The sequence below is a fragment of the Bos taurus genome, chromosome Y, assembly GCF_002263795.3.
Source record: "Bos taurus isolate L1 Dominette 01449 registration number 42190680 breed Hereford chromosome Y, ARS-UCD2.0, whole genome shotgun sequence".
NCBI classification, from domain to species: Eukaryota; Metazoa; Chordata; class Mammalia; order Artiodactyla; family Bovidae; genus Bos; species Bos taurus.
In genome coordinates, this window is record NC_082638.1 from 9841932 (window position 1) to 9861857 (window position 19926).

The following is a 19926-nucleotide window of genomic DNA, read 5'->3' on the forward strand; positions in this document are numbered from 1 at the left end:
CAGGCACGCGAGGAGAGACAGGGTGTGAGCGTGGCAGACGTCCAGGCATTTCCAGCCTCCTCGGCAGGGCAGAAAGGCGAGGGAGGCGCAGGTGTGGGTGTACGTGTGCGTCCCTCTGCCGGAGTGTGCCTGTGAGGGAGGGAAGAGGGAGGAAGCAAGGACGGTGGGCTACTTGCATGTGCCAAGGGACCTCGGGAGAATGGCAGACAGGGAAGCCCCTGGGGGCGGTTGAGAGCCTGCTGGTGGATTTCAGGGCCCAGGGGCTAGGCATTAGCGGCCCTGCCAAAGACACCCCATGGGTCGTGCTCCAAGTCCTGACGTGAATTCCTTCCTTCCTCTGGGGTCTTGCCCCCGGCTGTGGGGGTGGGGGGGGGGCCAGAGGGGCTCAGGGGTGCGTCTGCCCCAGACGGAGGTTTCTGGCAGCGTCGCTGGAGCAGAATCTCTGATTCTGTCGTAGGGCATCTGCACCAGATGACACTCAGAGGCACCCTGCCTTCCAGGTGACCGTCTTGGATGTCCCCGGGCCCAAGCGGGGACTGGCTTCCTTGGCATGTGGGCTGTGTAGGCAAGCAGGGATGCCTGACTGTCGGGAATTCTAGCTGGGCCTAATGAGAGCAACTGAAAGAGAGTCTTGGCATTTAGCAAAGCAGTGAGGCCCGGGTGGTACAAGGCCTCTTGGTGCCTTTGAGGTAGCAAAGCTGCTTTCTGCCCAGGGAGGCATGAGCTGTGGGCCCAGACAGGGCCGGGTGCCCAGGGCAGCATCGGTTCAGGGACTGAGTGCGTCTGGGTAGTGTTAAAGAGAAGGGACGGCGTGTAGGGTTGCCGCCTTACCTTTACGGCCTCAGGTTCCGTGCCTTGTATCGGAAGAGTGCCTGTATCCACGTGCTCCTTCTTCACAAGATTGGATCAGACCCAGGCCTGTCACAGTCTCTTGGGGCCCTTGCAGGCCCGGGCGTCTCTTTGGCCTTTTCCTGCTACAGGGAGACAGGGAGACAGGTGCACTCAGCAAGCTACACAGGTGGGAAGCACAGGGGCCTCACTCGGAGTGTTGTGGGCCCTGACGGCTGGTGGGCTAGCAACAGGGCCACGCCATTGACAAGGAACGACCTAGATAGATGCACACGGAGAAAGCGGTTCTCCAAGTCAGCGGAGGCCAGCGCTCCTTGTTTTCTGGTTCCCTGAGGGAAGGCACAGACAATGGATCCGGCCAACGTGACTGGTACTGTGAAGCTGTCCAAGGTGATGGGAGAAGGCAGAACACAGGCGCCTGTCACTCAGCTGGCCACAGCGAGCAAATCCTGGGTCCTGCCCTTGCCCAAACCCCCGACAAATACTCCTGAGCGCACATCTCGGTTCCTGCACCGAACCAGGCCAGGTCCTGCACTTCTTCAAGCCCCCGACCGACACTCCTGGGCCAGCATCGGACTCTCAGGCATGTTCCTGGCCTTAGTCAAGCCCCCGGAACACATTCCTGAGCCCACAACGCGCTCTGTACCCCTGAACTACGGTGTGTCCTCCCCTTGTTCAAGCCCCCAGGAAACACTACTGAGCCCGCATCTCACTCGCTGCATTGAACCTGGCTGGCTCCTTGTCTTGTTCAAGCCCCCGACAGATACTCCGGAACCCACATCTCGGTCCCTGCACTGATCCCGGCTGGGTGCTGCCCTTGTTCCCGACCCCGACAAATACTCCTGAGCCCACATCTCGGGCCCTGCACTGAATCGGGTGGGCCCTGCCCATCTTCCAGCCCCGACAAACTCTCCTGAGCCCACATCCCGGTCCCTGCACTGAAGCAGGCTGGGTGCTTCCCATGTTCAAGCCCCGACAAGCACTCCTGAGCCCACATCTCGGGCCCTGCACCGACCCAGTCTGGGTCCTGCCCTTGTTCAAGCCGCTGAACAAATACCCCTGAGCCGGCTTCTCTGTCCCTGCCGTGAACCAGGCCAGGAGCTGCACGTGTTGAAGCCACTGACCAACACTTCTGGGCCTGCCTCTGATTCTCAGGCTGGTTCCTGGCCTGAGGTAAGCCCCCAGCAAACAGTATTGAGCCCACAGCTGGCTCCCTGCTCCTGAACTCAACTAAGGTGTGTCCTCCCCTTGTTCAACCACACTCCCCCCCCCACCCCCCAGGAAACACCACTGTGCCCGCATCTCACTCGCTGCATTGAACCAGGCTGGGTCCTGCGCTTGTTCAAACCCCCGACAAATCCTCCTGAGCCCACCCCTCGGTCCCTGCACTGAACCAGGCTGGATCCTCCCTTTGTTCAAGCCCCTGACAAACACACCTGACACCACCTCTCGGTCCCGTCATCGAGCCAGGCTGGGTCCTGCCCATGATCAAGCAGCCGATAAACACTCCTTGGAGCACATCTCGGTCCCTGCACTGATCCAGGCTGGATCCTGCCCTTGTTCATCCCGACAGACACTCCCGAGGCCACAGCACAGTCCCTGCCATGACCCAGGCTGGGTCCTGCCTTTGTTCAAGCCCCCGACAAACACTCTTGAGCCCACATCTCGGTCCATGCAACTGAATCGGGTCGGCCCTGCCCATGCCCAAGCTCTTTGTAGAACGCATATATCGTGTGTCAGGACTATAGGATGGCTGGTTTAGCTTGATCCTCTTGCTGCTCCAGGCCCCACAGGCTTGGGCCACAGGGCAGGCTGGGATGTGTTCTCACATGGAGAACAGAACCACTTTGAAAGGGCCTCCATAGGGTCGATGGCAGCCGTGCATGTCTCCGACACCGGTGAGTCGTGGGACTTAACGGGGAGCTGTCCTTAGCGTCTCCCTGGCCGGCATTCGCACAAGGTTCAGGGGGGGTCCCTCATGCCAGCAGAGCGGGCCTCGTTTCTCCCTCTGCGCACAGTGTGGCCACGGCACCTCAGGCTTGTGCAGCTTTCACGTCGGCCCAGCGAGGGAGGGAGGGTCGCCCGTCCCCTTCTGCGCTTCAGCAGTGACCGCCCACTGTTGGCTTTCAAGGTCGAGAAAGCACTCTCTGAACGTGTGGACTAAAACCCTCTGAACTCCCACCGGTGAAACTCACTCAGGACGAGAAGGGCTTGCCTTCACGCCAAGGATAAGCGTCTCTTCTGAGCGCTGGTGTCCACAGAGTTGCAGACGGCAACAGCACTACTTAGAGAGACGGAGACACACAGACACCAGCGCCTGCTACACACGCGGAAGGATTGCCCAACACAGTGCTATGCCAGAAGCAAAGATACAGAGACACAGAGCGAGCGCTGTACACTAAGGCGCTGGTGTTCCCGAACAGTGGAGATCCACTGTAGCACTGTAGGTGGGGTTCTTCCCTACTCCCCTAGCATCCGGACAGCAGCAGGCTCTCTGTCCCTTGAAGAAAAGTATCCAGCCCCTTGGCACCCCTGCGTATCCCTTGGATACTCAGGGAGAGCTCTCAGTTATTGCCAGTCCCAGGGGACACAGGAGTGTGCGGTTCGGATGGCGGAGCAGGAACCCGTGCTTGGAATTTCCAGAGCCAGGTCAATGACAGCGCCTGGGGCTAGCCCGGCCACATGCAAAACCCTGTCCCTCCCTGGAGCAGAATCTGGCCACGTGGGGGCGCTGGAGCAGCACAGGAACCCCGGAAGATGCCCTCCGGTCTGGGGGCGTGTCCATAAGAGTGCCGCCCACTACCCTGTCGGCCATTGGTCTAGATTTGGGCCAGCAGTCTGTGCATGGCTCACAGCCTAGGCCCCCGCCTGTTCGCCGGATCTCCTAGGGCCCGTTCACCCCGTCCTGCGTTTCTGGCACCCCTTTCTTCGGCCTCACGCCAACACCCCCACACAGCAGCCCCCGCCTTCTGACAATCCCCCTCACTCCCCGCCCCCAAAAGAGCTAGTCGGTCCCACAGGTTTACTGCAGCCTGGGCCGCCATTACGCCCCACTTGTTGTGCTCTTATGTCGCGTCCCTTCGCCTCTGCCCCAGCTCGGGGTCACCGCCAAGGCCAAGAGGAACGTGAGAGGCGGTCAGAGGAAGGCGGGAGCGTCCCGGGACCCCGCACCTTCCAAGTTGTGAGCCCAGGTACTCAGGGGGCAGGGCCCCGCCCCCACCCCCCCTCCCCCACCCCGCAGCCTGCCGTCGTGATGCAGTGCGCAGCTGGGACCTTGTCACCAGCAGTTGTCACGCCAGGCCAAGAGGCCACCCTCTTCAGGGTGGAGGCGGTGGAGGAGGGCGAGGCCCTGGTGGACGGAGACGTGGCGGGGATCGGGCGGGAGTTCCAGCTGCTTGCGGAAGACATCGTGGAGGAGGTGGAGGTTGTGGCGGATGAGGAGCAGGAACAGCGGCCCTCCCAGGAGCTAGAGGAGAAGACGGTGGAGGAGCAGGGCCAGGAAAGGCCCGGAGGCCCTTGTGAGCGCCAGGAGCTGGATGCCCTGCAGGCACTGGCCGCCCTGCAGGTAGAACTGAGCTCTGAGCGTGAGCAAAACCGCAGGGCTTACGTTCAGTTCATGCGCAAGAACCATCAGAGGAGGAAGCGTCACTTGGCTCGGAGGAGCGCCATCATCCAGGGCATCCCTGGCTTCTGGGCCAAAGCTGTATCCTTTGCGCTGCTCCTTGGGGTCCGCTGCTCAGGCGGACGAGGAAGGGGAGAAGGGGCAGGAGCAGGCGGAGGGGGTGGAGGCGAGGGCACAGGAAGGGCGCCGGAGGCCACTGAAGGAAATGCGGTCCTGGGCAATTGGCAGGCTCCAAAGGCACAGCCGAGTAGGGCCTGGGCAGGGCCACAGGTGGACGTGTCGCAGCCATGCCTTTGAGTGTCTCCTTCAGGCCTGCATCTGAGGAGGCGCAGCCCCCGAGGCCTCTAAGTCAACATTGACCAGAGACGGTACACAAGAGCAGCGTTCGCAGACAGTTATTGGTGTAAATGTGGGTGATCCCGGCACATTGCTGGGGCATGTGAGTCATTCACACACACACGCACACACGCACACGCACACGCACACACACACACACGTACACATAAACACACACACACACATACCCAAGAAGCCCTTTACTTTCAGACACGGTTTGTCACAAGGACTGCAAGTCTGACCGTATAAGCAGTGACAGGCCACTACCCAGCATACACAGGTCTGGAGGAGCAGAGTAGCGGTCAGAAACAGCCCCTGCTTGGGGAATGCAGATGCACACCATCCCAAGGGGCCCAGAGCCATGAGCGTGTCTGATGGTATGGCAGGTCCTGAGGATATCAGCAGTGGCCGGGCAAGAGGCAGTGCCCGCCAAGCTCCTTGCAGATGCGTGTTCCAGTATCCTTGTTCCACCCCAGACTAGGGCTGATGCTCCTGGCTCTTCTTGGCCGGCATGTGGCCTGAATGGCTCCTTGACCTAAAGCAGATTATGAGCCACCCTCAAGTCTCCGTCCTGATCAGCGACCAAGATCAAGACTTTCTCGGCTACATGATGGACTTGAAGGTCAGTGAGGGAGACTGAGGAAGGGTGGGTATGGGACCTGGCGGGGAGTGGGAGGAACGTGTTAGCCATGTTCCTGTGCTGTGAGACTTTGGAGAGGCATCGGGGAAGCTGATCATGCCTGCCTTGGAGGCAAGCTGAGGCCCCTAGAAGCTTGCACCTTTTCCCTCCTCGCTATCCTGGCAGGTGCAGGTGCGGAGCCATCCGCCGTCCCGCTGCAAGCTGATCTTTTCCTTTCGGGACAACCCCTGCTTCTTGAACTCGGTGATCATTAAGGAGTATTACCTTGACATCACTGGTAAAAGGTGGCTCCCGGGGTGATGAGTGTGGGTGTGCAAGCGTGTGGATGATGCACCTGCGGTGTCCACCCCAGTCTCCCCTGTCTGTCTGCAGGGTACAGGGCACGTCGATCCACTCCAGTCCACTGGTTCTGGGACTTTGAACGGGGAGCCCCCAGCCGCAGGCTGGACACCAGGAGCCTTAACTTTCTCAACTGGCTGTCAGGCCACAACGGCCCAGAATCGAACAGGATTGCTGAGGTGGGGTTGCTTTGGGCTTGCACACAGTTGGTGGTTGATGTTGGAGTTCTTGGCTGCTCATGGGAGGGTTGGGAGCCTGGTCAGCCCCTGGCTGACCTTGCTCGTGTTGCCTGCAGATCATCAGCGAAGACGTGTGGGACGATCCCCTGAAGTACTACCTCAGGGAGGAAGGTTCGTCCGTGAGAGACAACTGACAGAAACACATGTGGTGATGGGGTCTGGAGGTAGGCCCCGTAGGGACAGCCGAATAGTAGCTGGGGCACAGTACTTTCTTTCGCAAGTGGGGATGCTCAGGCTCATGCAAACTGGCTGCAGAGCCAGAGCCTGAGTCAAGCATGCAGCAGGTGACTTGCTGAGACTGGGGGCTGGGGGGGACTCGGTGTGTCCGAGAGCGCAGTAAGTCCCCCTCCAGTCAGCTGTGGTGGCAGCGCGAGAGTCCTAGGTGATACGACTAGAGGCAGGGTGAATTAAGTGCCTGTGTCAGAATCATCTGTCCTTGGGTCCTGCCATTCCCCCGGCGTCCTTCCTCTCACTGAGTTTGAGAATGCCTGGGCCCTTCACTTCCGCCCCTTAACCTAGGATGGCCTGTCACTGAAAGGGCGTCCTGTCCAGGGTCCCAGTGCACCTGTGCGCTGACTTTGGGATCTTGTGTGAATTTCCACATCCAATACTCTGATCTCACCAGCACCACACCTGCTGAGCTTGAAGTTGCTTCAGGGAAAATCCGGACGTCTCTGGGAGGAGGTGGACAGGGAGCCCCAAGGGCAGGACATGGTGCCTAGTGACACCATCTCCGTCATTGCTGGACACGGGTCTTCGGCTCCTGAAACCCCTGTGTTCCCTGTTTGCGTCCGTGTCCACGTGCCAAGCATGTGTGTGTGTACACGCGTGTGCTTGTGTCACCTGTCTTTATGCGGGGGTGTGTGTGTGTGTCCGGCCCAGGGCGGACGCAGAGATGAAGGCGACGGGAGAGGAGGTGACGAGCGACCAGAAGAGGAGGAACGAGGCGTCCCCAGGCTGACGGAGGCTGGTCACCGACTCTCCGCATGACCGTATCCGGGATGGGAATGAGGAAAAGATGTCCAGTGATACCTCGGACCAGCGGACCGTGGCTCGAGAAATCCGCAATTAGACCAAATCCAAAACACGCTTGCCACTTCTAACTTGTGGTTGTGTGTGCTTGGACCAGGGAGAGGGAAGTGCATGGTCTGAGGATTCCGCGAGGGCAAATCAGGTGGGGCGGGGCTTTGAAACCGCTGCCTGAGGAGCCCTCAGTCCATGGGGACGTGGGCCGGCCTCTGGAAATGGTGGGCGAGGGTACGGCTGGACCCGGGGTGGAGAGGAGGCCAAGTTCCTGTAGAGAAGAGCAGAGACCCGAAGGAGAAAGAGGCACAGATTGCCTGCTGCACTGGGGACTTGTTCCACACACGGAAGAAGGAGACCCGGGAGGGCCCTGGGCCAGTGCTGCCCAGGATCGGCCCATCGGCCCGCACGCTGTCTCCACGAGGGTGGCACACACTGGCATGATGCGAAACACAACGCAAGATGTGCTAAGCTAGGCTGTCCGTGCAAAACCCCAGGCACGCGAGGAGAGACAGGGTGTGAGCGTGGCAGACGTCCAGGCATTTCCAGCCTCCTCGGCAGGGCAGAAAGGCGAGGGAGGCGCAGGTGTGGGTGTACGTGTGCGTCCCTCTGCCGGAGTGTGCCTGTGAGGGAGGGAAGAGGGAGGAAGCAAGGACGGTGGGCTACTTGCATGTGCCAAGGGACCTCGGGAGAATGGCAGACAGGGAAGCCCCTGGGGGCGGTTGAGAGCCTGCTGGTGGATTTCAGGGCCCAGGGGCTAGGCATTAGCGGCCCTGCCAAAGACACCCCATGGGTCGTGCTCCAAGTCCTGACGTGAATTCCTTCCTTCCTCTGGGGTCTTGCCCCCGGCTGTGGGGGTGGGGGGGGGGGCCAGAGGGGCTAAGGGGCGCGTCTGCCCCAGACGGAGGTTTCTGGCAGCGTCGCTGGAGCAGAATCTCTGATTCTGTCGTAGGGCATCTGCACCAGATGACACTCAGAGGCACCCTGCCTTCCAGGTGACCGTCTTGGATGTCCCCGGGCCCAAGCGGGGACTGGCTTCCTTGGCATGTGGGCTGTGTAGGCAAGCAGGGATGCCTGACTGTCGGGAATTCTAGCTGGGCCTAATGAGAGCAACTGAAAGAGAGTCTTGGCATTTAGCAAAGCAGTGAGGCCCGGGTGGTACAAGGCCTCTTGGTGCCTTTGAGGTAGCAAAGCTGCTTTCTGCCCAGGGAGGCATGAGCTGTGGGCCCAGACAGGGCCGGGTGCCCAGGGCAGCATCGGTTCAGGGACTGAGTGCGTCTGGGTAGTGTTAAAGAGAAGGGACGGCGTGTAGGGTTGCCGCCTTACCTTTACGGCCTCAGGTTCCGTGCCTTGTATCGGAAGAGTGCCTGTATCCACGTGCTCCTTCTTCACAAGATTGGATCAGACCCAGGCCTGTCACAGTCTCTTGGGGCCCTTGCAGGCCCGGGCGTCTCTTTGGCCTTTTCCTGCTACAGGGAGACAGGTGCACTCAGCAAGCTACACAGGTGGGAAGCACAGGGGCCTCAGTCGGAGTGTTGTGGGCCCTGACGGCTGGTGGGCTAGCAACAGGGCCACGCCATTGACAAGGAACGACCTAGATAGATGCACACGGAGAAAGCGGTTCTCCAAGTCAGCGGAGGCCAGCGCTCCTTGTTTTCTGGTTCCCTGAGGGAAGGCACAGACAATGGATCCGGCCAACGTGACTGGTACTGTGAAGCTGTCCAAGGTGATGGGAGAAGGCAGAACACAGGCGCCTGTCACTCAGCTGGCCACAGCGAGCAAATCCTGGGTCCTGCCCTTGCCCAAACCCCCGACAAATACTCCTGAGCGCACATCTCGGTTCCTGCACCGAACCAGGCCAGGTCCTGCACTTCTTCAAGCCCCCGACCGACACTCCTGGGCCAGCATCGGACTCTCAGGCATGTTCCTGGCCTTAGTCAAGCCCCCGGAACACATTCCTGAGCCCACAACGCGCTCTGTACCCCTGAACTACGGTGTGTCCTCCCCTTGTTCAAGCCCCCAGGAAACACTACTGAGCCCGCATCTCACTCGCTGCATTGAACCTGGCTGGCTCCTTGTCTTGTTCAAGCCCCCGACAGATACTCCGGAACCCACATCTCGGTCCCTGCACTGATCCCGGCTGGGTGCTGCCCTTGTTCCCGACCCCGACAAATACTCCTGAGCCCACATCTCGGGCCCTGCACTGAATCGGGTGGGCCCTGCCCATCTTCCAGCCCCGACAAACTCTCCTGAGCCCACAGCCGGTCCCTGCACTGAAGCAGGCTGGGTGCTTCCCATGTTCAAGCCCCGACAAGCACCCCTGAGCCCACATCTCGGGCCCTGCACCGACCCAGTCTGGGTCCTGCCCTTGTTCAAGCCGCTGAACAAATACCCCTGAGCCGGCTTCTCTGTCCCTGCCGTGAACCAGGCCAGGAGCTGCACGTGTTGAAGCCACTGACCAACACTTCTGGGCCTGCATCTGATTCTCAGGCTGGTTCCTGGCCTGAGGTAAGCCCCCAGCAAACAGTATTGAGCCCACAGCTGGCTCCCTGCTCCTGAACTCAACTAAGGTGTGTCCTCCCCTTGTTCAACCACCCCCCCCCACCCCCCAGGAAACACCACTGTGCCCGCATCTCACTCGCTGCATTGAACCAGGCTGGGTCCTGCGCTTGTTCAAACCCCCGACAAATCCTCCTGAGCCCACCCCTCGGTCCCTGCACTGAACCAGGCTGGATCCTCCCTTTGTTCAAGCCCCTGACAAACACACCTGACACCACCTCTCGGTCCCTGCACTGATCCAGGCTGGATCCTGCCCTTGTTCATCCCGACAGACACTCCTGAGGCCACAGCACAGTCCCTGCCATGACCCAGGCTGGGTCCTGCCTTTGTTCAAGCCCCCGACAAACACTCTTGAGCCCACATCTCGGTCCATGCAACTGAATCGGGTCGGCCCTGCCCATGCCCAAGCTCTTTGTAGAACGCATATATCGTGTGTCAGGACTATAGGATGGCTGGTTTAGCTTGATCCTCTTGCTGCTCCAGGCCCCACAGGCTTGGGCCACAGGGCAGGCTGGGATGTGTTCTCACATGGAGAACAGAACCACTTTGAAAGGGCCTCCATAGGGTCGATGGCAGCCGTGCATGTCTCCGACACCGGTGAGTCGTGGGACTTAACGGGGAGCTGTCCTTAGCGTCTCCCTGGCCGGCATTCGCACAAGGTTCAGGGGGGGTCCCTCATGCCAGCAGAGCGGGCCTCGTTTCTCCCTCTGCGCACAGTGTGGCCACGGCACCTCAGGCTTGTGCAGCTTTCACGTCGGCCCAGCGAGGGAGGGAGGGTCGCCCGTCCCCTTCTGCGCTTCAGCAGTGACCGCCCACTGTTGGCTTTCAAGGTCGAGAAAGCACTCTCTGAACGTGTGGACTAAAACCCTCTGAACTCCCACCGGTGAAACTCACTCAGGACGAGAAGGGCTTGCCTTCACGCCAAGGATAAGCGTCTCTTCTGAGCGCTGGTGTCCACAGAGTTGCAGACGGCAACAGCACTACTTAGAGAGACGGAGACACACAGACACCAGCGCCTGCTACACACGCGGAAGGATTGCCCAACACAGTGCTATGCCAGAAGCAAAGATACAGAGACACAGAGCGAGCGCTGTACACTAAGGCGCTGGTGTTCCCGAACAGTGGAGATCCACTGTAGCACTGTAGGTGGGGTTCTTCCCTACTCCCCTAGCATCCGGACAGCAGCAGGCTCTCTGTCCCTTGAAGAAAAGTATCCAGCCCCTTGGCACCCCTGCGTATCCCTTGGATACTCAGGGAGAGCTCTCAGTTATTGCCAGTCCCAGGGGACACAGGAGTGTGCGGTTCGGATGGCGGAGCAGGAACCCGTGCTTGGAATTTCCAGAGCCAGGTCAATGACAGCGCCTGGGGCTAGCCCGGCCACATGCAAAACCCTGTCCCTCCCTGGAGCAGAATCTGGCCACGTGGTGGCGCTGGAGCAGCACAGGAACCCCGGAAGATGCCCTCCGGTCTGGGGGCGTGTCCATAAGAGTGCCGCCCACTACCCTGTCGGCCATTGGTCTAGATTTGGGCCAGCAGTCTGTGCATGGCTCATAGCCTAGGCCCCCGCCTGTTCGCCGGATCTCCTAGGGCCCGTTCACCCCGTCCTGCGTTTCTGGCACCCCTTTCTTCGGCCTCACGCCAACACCCCCACACACCAGCCCCCGCCTTCTGACAATCCCCCTCACTCCCCGCCCCCAAAAGAGCTAGTCGGTCCCACAGGTTTACTGCAGCCTGGGCCGCCATTACGCCCCACTTGTTGTGCTCTTATGTCGCGTCCCTTCGCCTCTGCCCCAGCTCGGGGTCACCGCCAAGGCCAAGAGGAACGTGAGAGGCGGTCAGAGGAAGGCGGGAGCGTCCCGGGACCCCGCACCTTCCAAGTTGTGAGCCCAGGTACTCAGGGGGCAGGGCCCCGCCCCCACCCCCCCTCCCCCACCCCGCAGCCTGCCGTCGTGATGCAGTGCGCAGCTGGGACCTTGTCACCAGCAGTTGTCACGCCAGGCCAAGAGGCCACCCTCTTCAGGGTGGAGGCGGTGGAGGAGGGCGAGGCCCTGGTGGACGGAGACGTGGCGGGGATCGGGCGGGAGTTCCAGCTGCTTGCGGAAGACATCGTGGAGGAGGTGGAGGTTGTGGCGGATGAGGAGCAGGAACAGCGGCCCTCCCAGGAGCTAGAGGAGAAGACGGTGGAGGAGCAGGGCCAGGAAAGGCCCGGAGGCCCTTGTGAGCGCCAGGAGCTGGATGCCCTGCAGGCACTGGCCGCCCTGCAGGTAGAACTGAGCTCTGAGCGTGAGCAAAACCGCAGGGCTTACGTTCAGTTCATGCGCAAGAACCATCAGAGGAGGAAGCGTCACTTGGCTCGGAGGAGCGCCATCATCCAGGGCATCCCTGGCTTCTGGGCCAAAGCTGTATCCTTTGCGCTGCTCCTTGGGGTCCGCTGCTCAGGCGGACGAGGAAGGGGAGAAGGGGCAGGAGCAGGCGGAGGGGGTGGAGGCGAGGGCACAGGAAGGGCGCCGGAGGCCACTGAAGGAAATGCGGTCCTGGGCAATTGGCAGGCTCCAAAGGCACAGCCGAGTAGGGCCTGGGCAGGGCCACAGGTGGACGTGTCGCAGCCATGCCTTTGAGTGTCTCCTTCAGGCCTGCATCTGAGGAGGCGCAGCCCCCGAGGCCTCTAAGTCAACATTGACCAGAGACGGTACACAAGAGCAGCGTTCGCAGACAGTTATTGGTGTAAATGTGGGTGATCCCGGCACATTGCTGGGGCATGTGAGTCATTCACACACACACGCACACACGCACACGCACACGCACACACACACACACGTACACATAAACACACACACACATACCCAAGAAGCCCTTTACTTTCAGACACGGTTTGTCACAAGGACTGCAAGTCTGACCGTATAAGCAGTGACATGCCACTACCCAGCATACACAGGTCTGGAGGAGCAGAGTAGCGGTCAGAAACAGCCCCTGCTTGGGGAATGCAGATGCACACCATCCCAAGGGGCCCAGAGCCATGAGCGTGTCTGATGGTATGGCAGGTCCTGAGGATATCAGCAGTGGCCGGGCAAGAGGCAGTGCCCGCCAAGCTCCTTGCAGATGCGTGTTCCAGTATCCTTGTTCCACCCCAGACTAGGGCTGATGCTCCTGGCTCTTCTTGGCCGGCATGTGGCCTGAATGGCTCCTTGACCTAAAGCAGATTATGAGCCACCCTCAAGTCTCCGTCCTGATCAGCGACCAAGATCAAGACTTTCTCGGCTACATGATGGACTTGAAGGTCAGTGAGGGAGACTGAGGAAGGGTGGGTATGGGACCTGGCGGGGAGTGGGAGGAACGTGTTAGCCATGTTCCTGTGCTGTGAGACTTTGGAGAGGCATCGGGGAAGCTGATCATGCCTGCCTTGGAGGCAAGCTGAGGCCCCTAGAAGCTTGCACCTTTTCCCTCCTCGCTATCCTGGCAGGTGCAGGTGCGGAGCCATCCGCCGTCCCGCTGCAAGCTGATCTTTTCCTTTCGGGACAACCCCTGCTTCTTGAACTCGGTGATCATTAAGGAGTATTACCTTGACATCACTGGTAAAAGGTGGCTCCCGGGGTGATGAGTGTGGGTGTGCAAGCGTGTGGATGATGCACCTGCGGTGTCCACCCCAGTCTCCCCTGTCTGTCTGCAGGGTACAGGGCACGTCGATCCACTCCAGTCCACTGGTTCTGGGACTTTGAACGGGGAGCCCCCAGCCGCAGGCTGGACACCAGGAGCCTTAACTTTCTCAACTGGCTGTCAGGCCACAACGGCCCAGAATCGAACAGGATTGCTGAGGTGGGGTTGCTTTGGGCTTGCACACAGTTGGTGGTTGATGTTGGAGTTCTTGGCTGCTCATGGGAGGGTTGGGAGCCTGGTCAGCCCCTGGCTGACCTTGCTCGTGTTGCCTGCAGATCATCAGCGAAGACGTGTGGGACGATCCCCTGAAGTACTACCTCAGGGAGGAAGGTTCGTCCGTGAGAGACAACTGACAGAAACACATGTGGTGATGGGGTCTGGAGGTAGGCCCCGTAGGGACAGCCGAATAGTAGCTGGGGCACAGTACTTTCTTTCGCAAGTGGGGATGCTCAGGCTCATGCAAACTGGCTGCAGAGCCAGAGCCTGAGTCAAGCATGCAGCAGGTGACTTGCTGAGACTGGGGGCTGGGGGGGACTCGGTGTGTCCGAGAGCGCAGTAAGTCCCCCTCCAGTCAGCTGTGGTGGCAGCGCGAGAGTCCTAGGTGATACGACTAGAGGCAGGGTGAATTAAGTGCCTGTGTCAGAATCATCTGTCCTTGGGTCCTGCCATTCCCCCGGCGTCCTTCCTCTCACTGAGTTTGAGAATGCCTGGGCCCTTCACTTCCGCCCCTTAACCTAGGATGGCCTGTCACTGAAAGGGCGTCCTGTCCAGGGTCCCAGTGCACCTGTGCGCTGACTTTGGGATCTTGTGTGAATTTCCACATCCAATACTCTGATCTCACCAGCACCACACCTGCTGAGCTTGAAGTTGCTTCAGGGAAAATCCGGACGTCTCTGGGAGGAGGTGGACAGGGAGCCCCAAGGGCAGGACATGGTGCCTAGTGACACCATCTCCGTCATTGCTGGACACGGGTCTTCGGCTCCTGAAACCCCTGTGTTCCCTGTTTGCGTCCGTGTCCACGTGCCAAGCATGTGTGTGTGTACACGCGTGTGCTTGTGTCACCTGTCTTTATGCGGGGGTGTGTGTGTGTGTCCGGCCCAGGGCGGACGCAGAGATGAAGGCGACGGGAGAGGAGGTGACGAGCGACCAGAAGAGGAGGAACGAGGCGTCCCCAGGCTGACGGAGGCTGGTCACCGACTCTCCGCATGACCGTATCCGGGATGGGAATGAGGAAAAGATGTCCAGTGATACCTCGGACCAGCGGACCGTGGCTCGAGAAATCCGCAATTAGACCAAATCCAAAACACGCTCGCCACTTCTAACTTGTGGTTGTGTGTGCTTGGACCAGGGAGAGGGAAGTGCATGGTCTGAGGATTCCGCGAGGGCAAATCAGGTGGGGCGGGGCTTTGAAACCGCTGCCTGAGGAGCCCTCAGTCCATGGGGACGTGGGCCGGCCTCTGGAAATGGTGGGCGAGGGTACGGCTGGACCCGGGGTGGAGAGGAGGCCAAGTTCCTGTAGAGAAGAGCAGAGACCCGAAGGAGAAAGAGGCACAGATTGCCTGCTGCACTGGGGACTTGTTCCACACACGGAAGAAGGAGACCCGGGAGGGCCCTGGGCCAGTGCTGCCCAGGATCGGCCCATCGGCCCGCACGCTGTCTCCACGAGGGTGGCACACACTGGCATGATGCGAAACACAACGCAAGATGTGCTAAGCTAGGCTGTCCGTGCAAAACCCCAGGCACGCGAGGAGAGACAGGGTGTGAGCGTGGCAGACGTCCAGGCATTTCCAGCCTCCTCGGCAGGGCAGAAAGGCGAGGGAGGCGCAGGTGTGGGTGTACGTGTGCGTCCCTCTGCCGGAGTGTGCCTGTGAGGGAGGGAAGAGGGAGGAAGCAAGGACGGTGGGCTACTTGCATGTGCCAAGGGACCTCGGGAGAATGGCAGACAGGGAAGCCCCTGGGGGCGGTTGAGAGCCTGCTGGTGGATTTCAGGGCCCAGGGGCTAGGCATTAGCGGCCCTGCCAAAGACACCCCATGGGTCGTGCTCCAAGTCCTGACGTGAATTCCTTCCTTCCTCTGGGGTCTTGCCCCCGGCTGTGGGGGTGGGGGGGGGGGGGCCAGAGGGGCTAAGGGGCGCGTCTGCCCCAGACGGAGGTTTCTGGCAGCGTCGCTGGAGCAGAATCTCTGATTCTGTCGTAGGGCATCTGCACCAGATGACACTCAGAGGCACCCTGCCTTCCAGGTGACCGTCTTGGATGTCCCCGGGCCCAAGCGGGGACTGGCTTCCTTGGCATGTGGGCTGTGTAGGCAAGCAGGGATGCCTGACTGTCGGGAATTCTAGCTGGGCCTAATGAGAGCAACTGAAAGAGAGTCTTGGCATTTAGCAAAGCAGTGAGGCCCGGGTGGTACAAGGCCTCTTGGTGCCTTTGAGGTAGCAAAGCTGCTTTCTGCCCAGGGAGGCATGAGCTGTGGGCCCAGACAGGGCCGGGTGCCCAGGGCAGCATCGGTTCAGGGACTGAGTGCGTCTGGGTAGTGTTAAAGAGAAGGGACGGCGTGTAGGGTTGCCGCCTTACCTTTACGGCCTCAGGTTCCGTGCCTTGTATCGGAAGAGTGCCTGTATCCACGTGCTCCTTCTTCACAAGATTGGATCAGACCCAGGCCTGTCACAGTCTCTTGGGGCCCTTGCAGGCCCGGGCGTCTCTTTGGCCTTTTCCTGCTACAGGGAGACAGGTGCACTCAGCAAGCTACACAGGTGGGAAGCACAGGGGCCTCAGTCGGAGTGTTGTGGGCCCTGACGGCTGGTGGGCTAGCAACAGGGCCACGCCATTGACAAGGAACGACCTAGATAGATGCACACGGAGAAAGCGGTTCTCCAAGTCAGCGGAGGCCAGCGCTCCTTGTTTTCTGGTTCCCTGAGGGAAGGCACAGACAATGGATCCGGCCAACGTGACTGGTACTGTGAAGCTGTCCAAGGTGATGGGAGAAGGCAGAACACAGGCGCCTGTCACTCAGCTGGCCACAGCGAGCAAATCCTGGGTCCTGCCCTTGCCCAAACCCCCGACAAATACTCCTGAGCGCACATCTCGGTTCCTGCACCGAACCAGGCCAGGTCCTGCACTTCTTCAAGCCCCCGACCGACACTCCTGGGCCAGCATCGGACTCTCAGGCATGTTTCTGGCCTTAGTCAAGCCCCCGGAACACATTCCTGAGCCCACAACGCGCTCTGTACCCCTGAACTACGGTGTGTCCTCCCCTTGTTCAAGCCCCCAGGAAACACTACTGAGCCCGCATCTCACTCGCTGCATTGAACCTGGCTGGCTCCTTGTCTTGTTCAAGCCCCCGACAGATACTCCGGAACCCACATCTCGGTCCCTGCACTGATCCCGGCTGGGTGCTGCCCTTGTTCCCGACCCCGACAAATACTCCTGAGCCCACATCTCGGGCCCTGCACTGAATCGGGTGGGCCCTGCCCATCTTCCAGCCCCGACAAACTCTCCTGAGCCCACATCCCGGTCCCTGCACTGAAGCAGGCTGGGTGCTTCCCATGTTCAAGCCCCGACAAGCACTCCTGAGCCCACATCTCGGGCCCTGCACCGACCCAGTCTGGGTCCTGCCCTTGTTCAAGCCGCTGAACAAATACCCCTGAGCCGGCTTCTCTGTCCCTGCCGTGAACCAGGCCAGGAGCTGCACGTGTTGAAGCCACTGACCAACACTTCTGGGCCTGCCTCTGATTCTCAGGCTGGTTCCTGGCCTGAGGTAAGCCCCCAGCAAACAGTATTGAGCCCACAGCTGGCTCCCTGCTCCTGAACTCAACTAAGGTGTGTCCTCCCCTTGTTCAACCACACTCCCCCCCCCACCCCCCAGGAAACACCACTGTGCCCGCATCTCACTCGCTGCATTGAACCAGGCTGGGTCCTGCGCTTGTTCAAACCCCCGACAAATCCTCCTGAGCCCACCCCTCGGTCCCTGCACTGAACCAGGCTGGATCCTCCCTTTGTTCAAGCCCCTGACAAACACACCTGACACCACCTCTCGGTCCCGTCATCGAGCCAGGCTGGGTCCTGCCCATGATCAAGCAGCCGATAAACACTCCTTGGAGCACATCTCGGTCCCTGCACTGATCCAGGCTGGATCCTGCCCTTGTTCATCCCGACAGACACTCCCGAGGCCACAGCACAGTCCCTGCCATGACCCAGGCTGGGTCCTGCCTTTGTTCAAGCCCCCGACAAACACTCTTGAGCCCACATCTCGGTCCATGCAACTGAATCGGGTCGGCCCTGCCCATGCCCAAGCTCTTTGTAGAACGCATATATCGTGTGTCAGGACTATAGGATGGCTGGTTTAGCTTGATCCTCTTGCTGCTCCAGGCCCCACAGGCTTGGGCCACAGGGCAGGCTGGGATGTGTTCTCACATGGAGAACAGAACCACTTTGAAAGGGCCTCCATAGGGTCGATGGCAGCCGTGCATGTCTCCGACACCGGTGAGTCGTGGGACTTAACGGGGAGCTGTCCTTAGCGTCTCCCTGGCCGGCATTCGCACAAGGTTCAGGGGGGGTCCCTCATGCCAGCAGAGCGGGCCTCGTTTCTCCCTCTGCGCACAGTGTGGCCACGGCACCTCAGGCTTGTGCAGCTTTCACGTCGGCCCAGCGAGGGAGGGAGGGTCGCCCGTCCCCTTCTGCGCTTCAGCAGTGACCGCCCACTGTTGGCTTTCAAGGTCGAGAAAGCACTCTCCGAACGTGTGGACTAAAACCCTCTGAACTCCCACCGGTGAAACTCACTCAGGACGAGAAGGGCTTGCCTTCACGCCAAGGATAAGCGTCTCTTCTGAGCGCTGGTGTCCACAGAGTTGCAGACGGCAACAGCACTACTTAGAGAGACGGAGACACACAGACACCAGCGCCTGCTACACACGCGGAAGGATTGCCCAACACAGTGCTATGCCAGAAGCAAAGATACAGAGACACAGAGCGAGCGCTGTACACTAAGGCGCTGGTGTTCCCGAACAGTGGAGATCCACTGTAGCACTGTAGGTGGGGTTCTTCCCTACTCCCCTAGCATCCGGACAGCAGCAGGCTCTCTGTCCCTTGAAGAAAAGTATCCAGCCCCTTGGCACCCCTGCGTATCCCTTGGATACTCAGGGAGAGCTCTCAGTTATTGCCAGTCCCAGGGGACACAGGAGTGTGCGGTTCGGATGGCGGAGCAGGAACCCGTGCTTGGAATTTCCAGAGCCAGGTCAATGACAGCGCCTGGGGCTAGCCCGGCCACATGCAAAACCCTGTCCCTCCCTGGAGCAGAATCTGGCCACGTGGGGGCGCTGGAGCAGCACAGGAACCCCGGAAGATGCCCTCCGGTCTGGGGGCGTGTCCATAAGAGTGCCGCCCACTACCCTGTCGGCCATTGGTCTAGATTTGGGCCAGCAGTCTGTGCATGGCTCACAGCCTAGGCCCCCGCCTGTTCGCCGGATCTCCTAGGGCCCGTTCACCCCGTCCTGCGTTTCTGGCACCCCTTTCTTCGGCCTCACGTCAACACCCCCACACAGCAGCCCCCGCCTTCTGACAATCCCCCTCACTCCCCGCCCCCAAAAGAGCTAGTCGGTCCCACAGGTTTACTGCAGCCTGGGCCGCCATTACGCCCCACTTGTTGTGCTCTTATGTCGCGTCCCTTCGCCTCTGCCCCAGCTCGGGGTCACCGCCAAGGCCAAGAGGAACGTGAGAGGCGGTCAGAGGAAGGCGGGAGCGTCCCGGGACCCCGCACCTTCCAAGTTGTGAGCCCAGGTACTCAGGGGGCAGGGCCCCGCCCCCACCCCCCCTCCCCCACCCCGCAGCCTGCCGTCGTGATGCAGTGCGCAGCTGGGACCTTGTCACCAGCAGTTGTCACGCCAGGCCAAGAGGCCACCCTCTTCAGGGTGGAGGCGGTGGAGGAGGGCAAGGCCCTGGTGGACGGAGACGTGGCGGGGATCGGGCAGGAGTTCCAGCTGCTTGCGGAAGACTTCGTGGAGGAGGTGGAGGTTGTGGCGGATGAGGAGCAGGAACAGCGGCCCTCCCAGGAGCTAGAGGAGAAGACGGTGGAGGAGCAGGGCCAGGAAAGGCCCGGAGGCCCTTGTGAGCGCCAGGAGCTGGATGCCCTGCAGGCACTGGCCGCCCTGCAGGTAGAACTGAGCTCTGAGCGTGAGCAAAACCGCAGGGCTTACGTTCAGTTCATGCGCAAGAACCATCAGAGGAGGAAGCGTCACTTGGCTCGGAGGAGCGCCACCATCCAGGGCATCCCTGGCTTCTGGGCCAAAGCTGTATCCTTTGCGCTGCTCCTTGGGGTCCGCTGCTCAGGAGGACGAGGAAGGGGAGAAGGGGCAGGAGCAGGCGGAGGGGGTGGAGGCGAGGGCACAGGAAGGGCGCCGGAGGCCACTGAAGGAAATGCGGTCCTGGGCAATTGGCAGGCTCCAAAGGCACAGCCGAGTAGGGCCTGGGCAGGGCCACAGGTGGACGTGTCGCAGCCATGCCTTTGAGTGTCTCCTTCAGGCCTGCATCTGAGGAGGCGCAGCCCCCGAGGCCTCTAAGTCAACATTGACCAGAGACGGTACACAAGAGCAGCGTTCGCAGACAGTTATTGGTGTAAATGTGGGTGATCCCGGCACATTGCTGGGGCATGTGAGTCATTCACACACACACGCA